The sequence below is a fragment of the Nelumbo lutea genome, chromosome 1, assembly GCF_056320005.1.
Source record: "Nelumbo lutea isolate HS-2025 chromosome 1, American lotus-T2T, whole genome shotgun sequence".
NCBI lineage: Eukaryota > Viridiplantae > Streptophyta > Magnoliopsida > Proteales > Nelumbonaceae > Nelumbo > Nelumbo lutea.
Window position 1 is genome coordinate 217,638,798 of NC_142684.1, and position 12,497 is coordinate 217,651,294.

The following is a 12,497-nucleotide window of genomic DNA, read 5'->3' on the forward strand; positions in this document are numbered from 1 at the left end:
CATGGACTCCTTGTACTGAGGTTGCGACCCCTGGCACGGGGAGTGGGGGGCAATTGATGAGGGGTAAGTTGGCCCGACCTAGCAACCGAAGTACACGTGGACTCAATCAGCCACTAGGATGACAACTCAACAAGGGAGCCTTGCTAGCATCTCGGGAGCTTGGGACCTTGAGCACCTCGTCATAAAGGCACCTCGGTACCTAATCCAGTTAAGAGCCAAAGAATCGAGGTGCAAGATCGGGGCCAAAGAACTGAAGCACCACGTAATCGACTCTAGAAGCTTCTCCAATGCACTTCGAATTCCCCGGGTTCACGGCATTCATTAACAAGGCTCATCCTCACCCTGCCCGAATCGGAGGGAATAGATAAACCTTATCAACTAGGCCATTGCTCCCCTTCAGAAATGGAACGGATCTTATCTACGCAACCCGGAGATCCCAAAGCCTTTTCACAGGATTCATGGCTACTCAACTATATAAGGGCATCAATCCTCAAAGCGAAAGTATGCGCGATTGTTTGCTCACTAGTACTCTATCATTCAAGTATTTAGCTTGGATCCATAATATTGTACTAACTTAAGCATCGGAGCGACCTCACCGGGTTAGCCACCCCAAGTTCTCTAATCTATTATCTTGTAGCTTGGTCCAGCTCATCACGCAACTGGTGTTCAAATCATCTTCCAATTCAAATCGCGCACCATAAAAAACTATTAATGTTAGATTGCCAGAGACGTTATTGAGATATGTATGGTCAAAGACAACCATTAACTTGACACAATTCTTTAATTTTAGACTAGTTGTCTTTGAATTGCCACGTCATTCCCATGTAAAAGTGATTCACATCACATGCATATTGACAATACCAAACTGCTAGGTAGGCCTGTTCATGGGCCAGGCCGGGCCGGGCTTGGGCCGGGCTTAGACTGTGTATTAACAAATTTTTCTAAGGCCCGAGCCCAAGCCCGACCCGACCATCGAGCCTATAACTTGGGCCCGAGCTCGGCCCTCACAAAAAGCCCGAAGCCTGAGCCCGAAATTTAGTCTATACTATTACTATTATTAATGTTGAAGCGGCTGAATAGAGAGAGAGATTGAAATTATAAAGAAAAGAATAATATATATATATATATATTAAATTATAAATATATATTTTAAGAATTATTATATTATTTATATATTTTATATAATATATAAAATACATATTATATATTTTATAAAATATATAATACTAAGTTGGGTCGGGCGGGGCTTTTTTGACAAATCCCGAGCCCGGCCCGAAACACAGTCAGGCTTACTGTGTTAGGCTCGAGGTCAGGCCCGCAGGCCTAATTATATGACCAAGCCCGGCCAGGGTGCGGGCCGGTCTGGGCTGGGCCATCGGGCTACCCGACCCATGAATAGGTCTACTGCTAGGTAAGCAAGTGGGGTCTATGGGGACCGGATTAGAGATCTGATCTCAAGCAAGTGGGGTACAGGATGATCTGTGTGCAGGTCACATTGAAGATTTGTGGGTGAGAGCTAATAGGGAAATATTTTCATAATAAGCGTTTTCTTGAAGATTTATTGCTTATGTCATGTTGGAGAGTTAGTCTAAATGCACTTGTATGAGACTCGTTAAGTGCATTTATCCATGTTCTTTTATTTTTCCAAATAAATAATATAATGACGGTTTTAATCATAAAATGTTATTATTAAAATAGGCAATTTTGTCTCACCCAAGTATTGGCAACTTTCCCCTCATGGGGTGGGATGGAAAAATTATTTACTCATTTTGGAGATGTGTATCACTTACCTGGATAGTTGATACCTAAGATAAATAAATTTTCCATAGATCCTATATAAATTTTCTATCAATCGACTTTATCATTTTCAAAATCCAAAAAAGAAACAGGCATTAAAGTAATCTCTTGGTAGGTAAACTCGATTAGTTAAATCCATGGCTTTTATTCATAGGTAAACTTATTCACAGGCTGACTTTACATTATGTTGGGTTCGAACTTTAGGCCTAACCCATTCAAAATTTGAGAAAAGTCAAACGCGAGCACAGCCCATGAACAGATTTATTCATGTGGGTATATCGGTTAATGGGTCCTAGACTAGGACCTGTTAGTTTATAAAAGGTTGATGAGCTGCTATATGACAACTTGAGGAGCTGGAGGGTTAGTCTCAAACCAGAAGCTCTATAAGAGAAATGTAAGAATTCACAGACCAAAATTAAACTCTGGCGGTCATTATTTAAATTCTTTTGTCATGGCATGAATTTAGTTTCGTTATATATGCGTGCTGAAATGCAGAATGTCTCTATTTTCAGCTATAGGTTCGTCGTAGTGGGTGTCGGTTTCGCTGGAAAAATTATTGGTGAGTAATTTGATGACAACTTTGCTTCCTTCGTAGAAGGGTGGAGGTGTGCTACCGCTATCATCTAATTAATACATGTAGAAGAGTGTAGGTATCGATTTATTGATGGAATGGTAGATCCAAATCCAATCACTTGGGTGTGGTCTGCCTGCTGGTTGCTGCTGACCAGTTCAGCACTGTCGTGCGGTCTGCCTCTGCTCACGGAATTATTCTAGTCATGACTCATGATCATGACCCGAGCACAGCCCATGGATATTGTATGTGATATCCATAAAACAACAACATATAAAAAAATGCGCATCCGGGGAATCGAACCCCGGTCAGTACCGTGGGAGGGTACTATGATACCACTACACCAGATGCACTTATGTTATGTTTTGTGATATCCATTTATTTCTTCTAATCACCCATTCAATGAAATTCACCATTTCTAATAAATCAAGAGCACAAACACATGCTATTACGTTTACATTGAAATTTGCCATCCCATATAGGGGTGGACTATACAATGGTGAGAGCTCATCCCTCCAACCTTGATGGCAGTGGGATTTGATCCCAACTCTCTACTTTGATCCAAAGTGTAAAACAATGGAGAAAAAACCAATACCGATGATGTTTTTTTCACCAACAACAATTTGAATACAACCCACATTTATTGCAACGCTGCCATAGCCCTACGTTGAAACAATTAAATCAAAGTTTTTGAATTAGATGAAGTGACTTCTTTGTGGGGCCACTATAGTACATCTATGGCCATGGTTTTGTACGTTAATCCTGCAATATGGAAATTAGGGGTGAGCAAATGGGTAGGTTTTACTCGGAATGTAATAGAATTGACCTTGAACTAACCATACCTAATTTATTACAAGGTAGGGTCAGATTTCAAATTCAGGGAACTGGCCCCCACCCAAGGTGGTTTCAGGGTCTAAGGGTTTATCCTACCCAAACCGACCTTGGTGGAACCTATCTTGGAATCAAACTTGCATTGAAATAAACTCCAAAATAGTTAATATAATGATTTGAACCCAAGCACTCATAGTTACAAAGGCCATGGTCTTACTTGAAAATTGAATCACTTAAGTTATTTGATCATTTGTTTTCATTTTAGTATTTGAATATGTATAATAAATAATGTAAAATGTAATATTTACAAAATTTAAATTTAAATTTTAAGTTTTGAACCATATAATGATAATCTATATATTAAGTTGCTCAATTTAATAATAAAGATAATATATGTTTTATTGAAAATCAAGTTTTTAAAAAACATGTTTCATTTGTTTTTTTGAAGTGGGGGAGTAAAGAAAGAACAAGTTCCATAGGTAGACCCTAGAACCTACCTCGGAACCACCAAGGCCAGAACCGGCCTCGGAACCAACCTTCACAGGGTAGGTTTTAGGTTCTTCCATGGAACTGAACCCAATCGACCCATGCTCACCCTTAATGACAAAAACATAGTAAAGAACTTGGAACCGAGCCAAACCGACCCATGCTCACCCCTAATAACAATAACGTAGCAAAAGAGATCTTATTAGAATACCATTAGACAATATATAAGTTGATAATCCAATTAAATTACCTGTTTGGAATGCTTGCACTAGTGTTAAAAATCGGAAATGGAGAGAAAAATCCAAGTTAGATCATAATGTTCACCTAATTGAGGTAGAGGCAATGTTTTAAAAACCAACCCGTAGGTTGAACCATTTTTGCCTTTGGGTCCCAGGTCACCGGTTCAACCATCCAAGTCAAACGGGTTAGACTGCCCCACATGTATTTAAGGTATATATATTTATATACATATATATGTGTGTGTATGTATATGTGTATAAATATATATTTTATCAATAAATAATGTATAATTATGTTTTTGATATGCTATATATATTTTTATATTTAATTTATGTTTTTTTAAATTTTAATTTTAATTATAAAAATATTAAAAATTGCAATTTGAGGCAAAAAAATGGTTTTTTTTGCAAAAATAGCAAGGCAAGGCACATAGGTCTCCAAAAGTTACCCCCCTAAAAAAATATCACCCCAATCAAACATTGGAGTACAAAGTTATGGCTGAAAGTTTCCATATATTGAGTGTGCAATATGCGACCCGATGATCAGGTCAAACGGTTGAACCGGTCGGGTCGGGTCGTTCTTGAGCAAGTCAATGGCTTTTGACTGAACCAAACCCGGAATCTTGACTGGGTGATGGTTCAAACAATTCAACCAATCGGGTCAACGACAAATTGAAAAAACTGGGTAGAGGCATCAATTTGTTAAATTTCAAATTTTATTCAATTTTCTCAAGTTCTAGAATTAAAACAAAGAAAGTGAAACCAAAATGAATTATCTTGAGGGTAAAATACTTAAACTACCTCTTTGAAATGGATTAAAATTTATGTACTATTCGAAAAATCTCTTAAAGTAGTATTCTCAGGTTTTTTGATGAGTTCAGACATGTGCCCCACGACGGGGCGCCCCCACAACGTCCCACAACGCATCCTCGCCTTGTATTGGAAACATCTCCCGATGATGACATCATCGGGTTTGATATTATCATTGGGAGATGTTTCCAATACATGACAGGGATGCGCTGTAGGACATTGTGGGCCACCCCCTTATGGGGTGCAGATGTGAACTCTTTTTTGATAATGGATAAAATTTTGTTTGGATATGATGTTACGTGATTTATATAATTTTTGTAAATATCAAATTTATTCTTTTGCAATCAAAAAGTATCCTTTTAAGATTGATGGCTAGCTGAATCAATTTACTAATGGCTAGCTGAATAAAAAAAAAACTTGAAGGTAATTTAAAGCAACTTTGAACACTAAAGGCAGAGTTCATCAATTTACTAAAACTTAGGGGTACGTTAAGAGTTTTTGGTACAGGCTATCTATTGGAAGCTATCATCATAGTCAACCAAGGACTTCAATTGAAACTGCAAAAAGGTGGATATTGATTTAGGTGGTTTTTGGTACTCGAGTTATTTCTCCAAGTAGGGGTGTTCATTAAAAATTGAAAAACCAAACAATATCAAGGAAATCGAACCAATCAGCTCAGTTTCGGTTTGTTTGTTTTTTTTTTTTTTTGTTATTTTAAACCAAAAGGCAGGTTTGGTTTGGTTTTTGGTTAATCTAGAAAAAATGTTGGTTAACACAATCGATCGATATGTTATATATAAACAAAAATATTACTTTTATAATTATCTATTTAAAATATATTATATGTAATTTATATGTTTATAAAATTGAAAAGAAAAATCAAAGAACCAAAATTGGTCAATTGATTAATCGATTGATTTGATTCAATTTCGATTTTGCATATTTATAAAACTGAAGGACCAGTTTGGTTTGAGATTTATGCCCGTGGTTTGGTTAATTGGTTGTCGTTTATTACCTTATCTCCAATCACAGTTGACAATCCTTTTTTTTTAAAAAAAAAAAAAAAAACATTGGTGAAATTATGAATCTTGGGATTAGCATCTCAAATCCATTACATGAAGAGGCCCTCTCTAAGGAGGTTACATAAAATCTGGAGGACACAAGACCACATTGCACACCTAAGAACCGATAGTGTATAGTGGCGTTTCTTGAATCATCAAATTCATGTTTCTTGAATCAGCTGTAGTATTTTACACAGTTGGTATAATGAGAGTATTATACAAATTTAAACACCTAATCTCCATCAAACAAGTGTTTTTTTTTCTTTTTTCTTTTTTTCGCGTGTGTTTAAACTTTAAAGAAACATGAGATGATAGCGTTCAAATGTAAAATTTTGTGCCGTGGAAGTTATCAAACACTGGAACTTGTCACGAAGTTTTCTAAGGAAGCAGCCGAGAGTAAACAACATTTTAAATCTGCATGAACTTATGTCGTCAAGAAAGACCTAAGGTGCTAGCTGACCATTGAGAGAGAGGGAGAGGGTATATGATAGCGAGGCAAGTCTTTGGTTGACAAATGTTCAACTGCTTAAGTTTTTCGTCATTAGTATTAGTATTTTTTTATTCCTGCAACTTCTTTGTTTTTTAGTGGCGAAGCCAAAGATGCCGTCCCTAGGAAGTTTTGTTTGGTTATTTTAAGAGATGAAGTCCCATTCATTCATGGTGTTCAATTGTTTTTACTAAAGCCCCACCCATCTTTAACCTTTTCATTATTAAACAAGAGCATTGGATATAATTCATGGAGATCGTCATCGATGACCATGATTATGATTAAGCGTGTGTTTTGTTCTATATATGTTTTGTGATGAGTGTTTATCAAAATGTCTCATGTAATTATTAAATCAATATTTTTCTCATCATTTTGATCTGTATACATTGATATTTATAAAAGTGGATTTTGATTTATATGTACACCAAGTATTGGGGGTGTTAGTGACCTCGTCAGATCCCATGCACAACATGCATCTATAGAATCAATTCGATAGGCATTCCTTTCATAATAGGATAATAGTTAGCCTTATCTTTCCAAGTGATGTAATCTATAGAATCAATTCGATAGGCGTTCCTTGCATCTATAGAATCAATTCGATCCCATGCACAGCTATACCTCTTTGTATATAAATACTGTAATCAGTTCAGCGAACAAATCAATGAAAACAATTTATCCTTTTGAGCCTCTTCTCATATGGTATCTGAGCCCCGCAACCTAACAATCCATAGCTCATCCTCGTCTATTGTACCCCTCGGTATTTTCTTGACCCATTCGATCACTGATCTCTGTAACCATGTCAGTTAGCAGTGAAACCTCAATCACCCCTAGTTCCCAATCTACTACATTTAATCTTGGGCAACACTTCACACAGTTGATATCCGTTTGGCTTGACAGACCAAACTACATTGTATGGAAATTCCAAGTCGAAAATGCCTTGGTGAGTCATGAACTCATGGGTTATGTTGACATGGAACATGCCTTGATGAGTCGAAAATGCCTCAAGTTTATTGCAACTTGGTTTAGGCTCAAGCTCGTCCACCTCCTCTGAGATCTTGACATGGAAGAAGCAAGACCATTCTTTCTTTAGCTAGCTCTTGGCAACTCTATCAGAAACGTCATTGGCACAAATGGTCAGTTGCACAAGCTGCAAAGAAATTTGGGATTCTCTCAAACACTTGTACACTCCTAAGGGTATTGCTACCTCACCAAGACAGGCTACCTCCAAAAACTCAAACTTCTGTCAAATAAGTGTGCTGCTATTGGTGAGCCATTAATTGATTCTCAACTTATTCATCATTCTCTCAATGGCCTTGGAGCTAGGTACGATGCTCTGGTAACCTCAGTCACAACACGTACTAATACTATTTCCTTCGCTAGTCTTCATGGTATTCTTTTATAATTGTAATATCAGTAATGGTAATAATAATATTGAAAACAATAAATTACTGAAAGTGGTTTTTTTTAATAAATCGACCAAAATTACTGAAAATATCAATAACTACTTATTGTTAAAAAATTACTGATAATATCAAAATTAATGTCAATGTTAGAAAAATAAATTTAATTTTGTTGAAATATATAAATTTTCCAATGAAAATTTATAACTAATTTTTAATTACGAAATTTATATTTATTAAAATTTTAAATAATTATTAATTTTCCAGTAATAATTGACCAAAAAAACTGGTAATATTTATATATACTTATTGCTAAAAATTTACTGCTAATATCAAAATTAAAGTAAATGTAAAGAAAATAAATTTATATTTATTGAAATAAATTACTTATATTTAAGATTTTATATTATTTTTGGAATAATTAGTTATATTACTGATATTATAATGCATATATTAATATTAATGATTTGTAAATCAATAACATTAATAATATGTTAATTGCTAAAAATAATATTATTAATTATAATTACTGATATTAAATAATCTTCACTATATATGGATAATGTTAGTAATTATAAATGGTAGTTAACATTATTAATGAATCTGAATATTAATAATAGAAATAATTCTAATATTAAAATTACTGATTTTAATATCAGTAATGATATTAATAATATTGAAAACAATAAATTACCAAAAGTGTTTTTTATTAATAAATTGACCAAAATTACTGTAAAGATCAATAACTACTTATTGATAAAAAATTACTAATAATATCAAAATTAATGTCAATGTTAAAACAATAAATTTAATTTTACTGAAATAAATTTCCCAATGGAATTTTATCAATAAATTTTAAATTTTCAGTCATAATTGACCAAAATTACTGAAAATATTAATAAATAGTTATTGCTAAAAGATTACTGACAATATCAAAATTAATGTAAATGTAAAGACAATAAATTTATATTTACTGAAATAAATTTTCTAGTGAATATTTATCAATACATTTTAATTATGGAATTTATATTTATTAATATTTTAATTAACTATTAAATTTTCAGTTATCATTTATTTAAATAAATAATTTAGGCACACAATCTGAAATTAAATAACCGATATCAGTAATTTTCAGCAAGTGATTTCTATTAATTAAATACAACTATTTATAAAGTTATTTAATTAGTGATTATAAAACATTAATTTTAATAATATATTAATTAATTATCAGTATAACATTAAAACCAGTTTTGTTGGAAGCATAAAAAATAATGTAAATGTAAAAATGAAATAAATTTACATTTATTGAATTAAATTTTTCAAAATTTCAATGAAAATTTATAAATGTTTTATAATTATGAAATTTATATTACTTAATATTTTGATTAATTATTAATTTTTCATAATCATTTATTTCAATAATTAATTTACACACACTTCCTGAAATTAAAGTACTAAAATCAGTAATTTTCAGTAAATAATTTCTATAAATTAAAGTTTCCTATTTACAAAATTATATAATTAGTGATTATGAAATCCCTTTATTAACAGGGGTTTTTGGATTAAATAACATTATTAATTATAATTATAAATCGAAAATTTAACAATATTAGTGAATCCGAATAATAGAAATAATTATAATATTAAAATTAATGATTGTAATATCAGTAATGGTAATAATAATATTGAAAAGAATAAATTACCAAAAGTGTTTTTTTAATAAATTGACCAAAATTACTGAAAATATCAATAACTACTTATTGCTAAAAAATTACTGATAATATGAAAATTAATGTCGATGTTAGAAAAATAAATTTAATTTTACTGAAATTAGTTTTCCAATGAAAAGTTATCAATAATTTTTATTATGAAATTTATATTTATTAATATTTTAATTAATTATTAATTTTCAGTAAGAATTGACCGAAACAACTAAAAATATTAATATATACTTATTACTAAAAATTACTGCTATCAAAATTAATGTAAATGTAAAGAAAATAGATTTTTATTTATTGAAATAAAATTTCAAGTGAATATTTGTCAATAAGTTTTAGTTATGGAATTTATATTTGTTAATATTTTAATTAGTTATTAATTTTTCAGTTACCATTTATTTAAATAATTAATTTAGGCACACATTCTGAAATTAAATAACCGAAATCAGTAATTTTCAGCAAGTAATTTCTATTAATTAAATAAAACTATTTATAAAGTTATATAATTAGTGATTGTAAAATCAGCAATGTTAATAATATATTAATTAATTATCAGTATAACATTAAAATCGGGTCTGTTGGAAACTGAATCGAATTAAATATGAATATTAAATAATTATTATTAACATTGTTATTAATTATCATTAATGACTTAAACTGGTTTTAGTTTAATACCTAATAGACCTGTTCATGGGCCGGGTCGGGCTTTCACTCAATACTAACAGAATTTTCTAAGGCCCGTGCCACAGCCCGGCCTGACCATCGGGCCTACAATTTGGGCCCGAGCCCGAAATTTAGCCCATACTGTTAGCGGCTGAATAGAGAGAGAGAGAGAGAGAGAGAGAGATTATAAAGAAAATAATAGAAAATGTATATATTAAATTATAAATATATATTTTAATAAATATTATATTATTTATATATTTTATATAATATATAAAATACATATTATATATTTTATAAAATATATAATGTTGAGTCGGGTCGGGCCGGGCTCGGGCCAGGCTTTTTGACAAATCCCGAACCTGACCCGAAACACAATTGGGCTTACTGTGTTAGGCCCGAGGTCAGGCCCATGGGCCTAATTACATGACCAAGCCCGACCGAGGTGCGGGCTGGGCTATCGAACTACCCGGCCCATGAATCTAACTGATTTAATTAATGTTAATCATTAATTACAACGACAATTGGTTTAAATGCATTAAACTTGGGTCTTTTGGAAACTGGGTTGGCTTATATACATATTACCGGTTAAACCAAACCTATGAGATAATAAGTAAAACGTGGATGCGAATTCTATTCAGACCCGACCCACCTGATCCATATTGCATCACCTTCTTAAGCCGACTCTTAACTTGACAGAGCGACGACGACAAACGTATAGTGGCTGTCGAGAGGTAAAAGAAGGGTGGTTTATCATTCATTTCAACAAAGAAAAAAATGTTTTAGATATTCAAAATAACATAAGAGAATAAGAATGGAAGAAGGAAAAATCAAAACAAAAAAAGAAAACGTAGTTCATTTGTGATCTTAGCTGCCGGTGAATATAGTTGAGTGACGTTTAATGGAAGCCACTATAATGAACCTCCTAGTCACTGGCGGCTAGGCATAAATGATCGCTGGTTGTCGGCTGAATACACAATCGTTTTTTACGTAGTCGACCCATCGTCTTCTCAGGCACTAGTTCCTACTGCATGGTGTCTATCCTACGAACCTCCTAGCCACTGCCGACTGGGCATGGTTGGTAGACTTATTCATGGGCCGAGCAGCACGATGGGCTGGCCTGGTTCGACTCAATCTAAGTTAGGTTTGGACAAGATTTCAGGTCCATGGCTCGGGTTCAGCTTTCTCAAGAAAGCCTGGCCCGATCCCAAGCCCGACTTGATAATGTATTATATTAATAAAAATATATTTTATATAATAAAAAAGTATATATAATATATTTTCTTCTCTTTTTTTTCAAGTAATAATGAGACTTTTCATTATTATTTTAGGTTTTGAGGTCTTTTAATATAAATAAAACAGTTTTTAATTGAATTAAAAAGGAAAAAAAATCTTTTTTTCCAAATTTCTAGCCAGGCTCAGGTTTGGGCATAGCTTTCAGGCTTTATATGAGGGCTGGGCTTAGGCTCAAGACCTAGGCCCAATGGTCAGGCCAGGCTTGAGCTCATGCCTAAGCATATTCTGTTAATGTAGTGGCAAAGTCCATCCCAAACCCAACTCGACCCAACCCATGAATAGGTCTAATGGTCGGCGATCATTTCTAAACAGTGTAAAACTTATAATACTAATTTAAAACAGTAATGGAGGAGCAGCAATGAACTTCTAAGTGAAAGGCTAAAACTTACTCATGCAAGAAATTAACTTCGTATTCAACAGAATATGAAACACGAAACAACTAAAAAATAGAGCATGTAAATATACTAACGGGATTGAATTACCACTTCTCCTAAGTTGTAGTCTAATCGGATTGAATTACTATTTCTTTGAAGTTGCGGTTTGAGGAACTCAATTGTTTATTTTTTCTAAAATTCCAGTTTTAGGCAGATTGAACTCAATACAGAAGTGCACAGTTGAAGTTCGAATTATAGGATTGAAACCTGGCCTAGAAACCTATTAACTTCTCTTCCTACAATTTAGGTACGTGGCCTTCCAACCGACTATATACTACAATGGAATGAGAGGTATGTGACCTACTAACTGACTAAACTCTCTCTACATGCAGTATTGTATGGTAACGTGTGTGGATAGCGAATTGAATAAACTCAAATGAGATTTCATTCCCAAGAGAGGGGGAGGGAATGGTCATTCCTCTCTTTGAGGGAATGGACATTCCACCAGGAATGGAAGTGGGATTCCAATTCCACCCAACCAATCTGATTTCAGATCCCTATTCCCATCAACCAAATGCACCTTTAATTAGGTGTATTCTCAAGTCTGGACTAGTGTAGAATGGATGGATAAGGCAGTGTTTGGCATCGATACCATTGCCCCAGAAAATGATGCCATATTGGTGTCACATCAAAAAAAGTGGTGCTTCAGAAAACGACCTCATGTTTGGTTCTATTTTTTCAAAAACACATTGCCCTAGACCATG

At 33.4% G+C, this 12,497-nt stretch overlaps 1 non-coding gene across 1 annotated transcript; it reads right to left on the reverse strand.

Moving 5' to 3' along the window:
- Positions 1-2,650: 2,650 nt before the first annotated feature.
- TRNAG-CCC (transfer RNA glycine (anticodon CCC)) lies at positions 2,651-2,721 on the reverse strand. Its single transcript has one exon. It is a non-coding gene; the product is annotated as a tRNA-Gly (tRNA).
- Between the last annotated feature and the right edge of the window lie 9,776 nt (positions 2,722-12,497).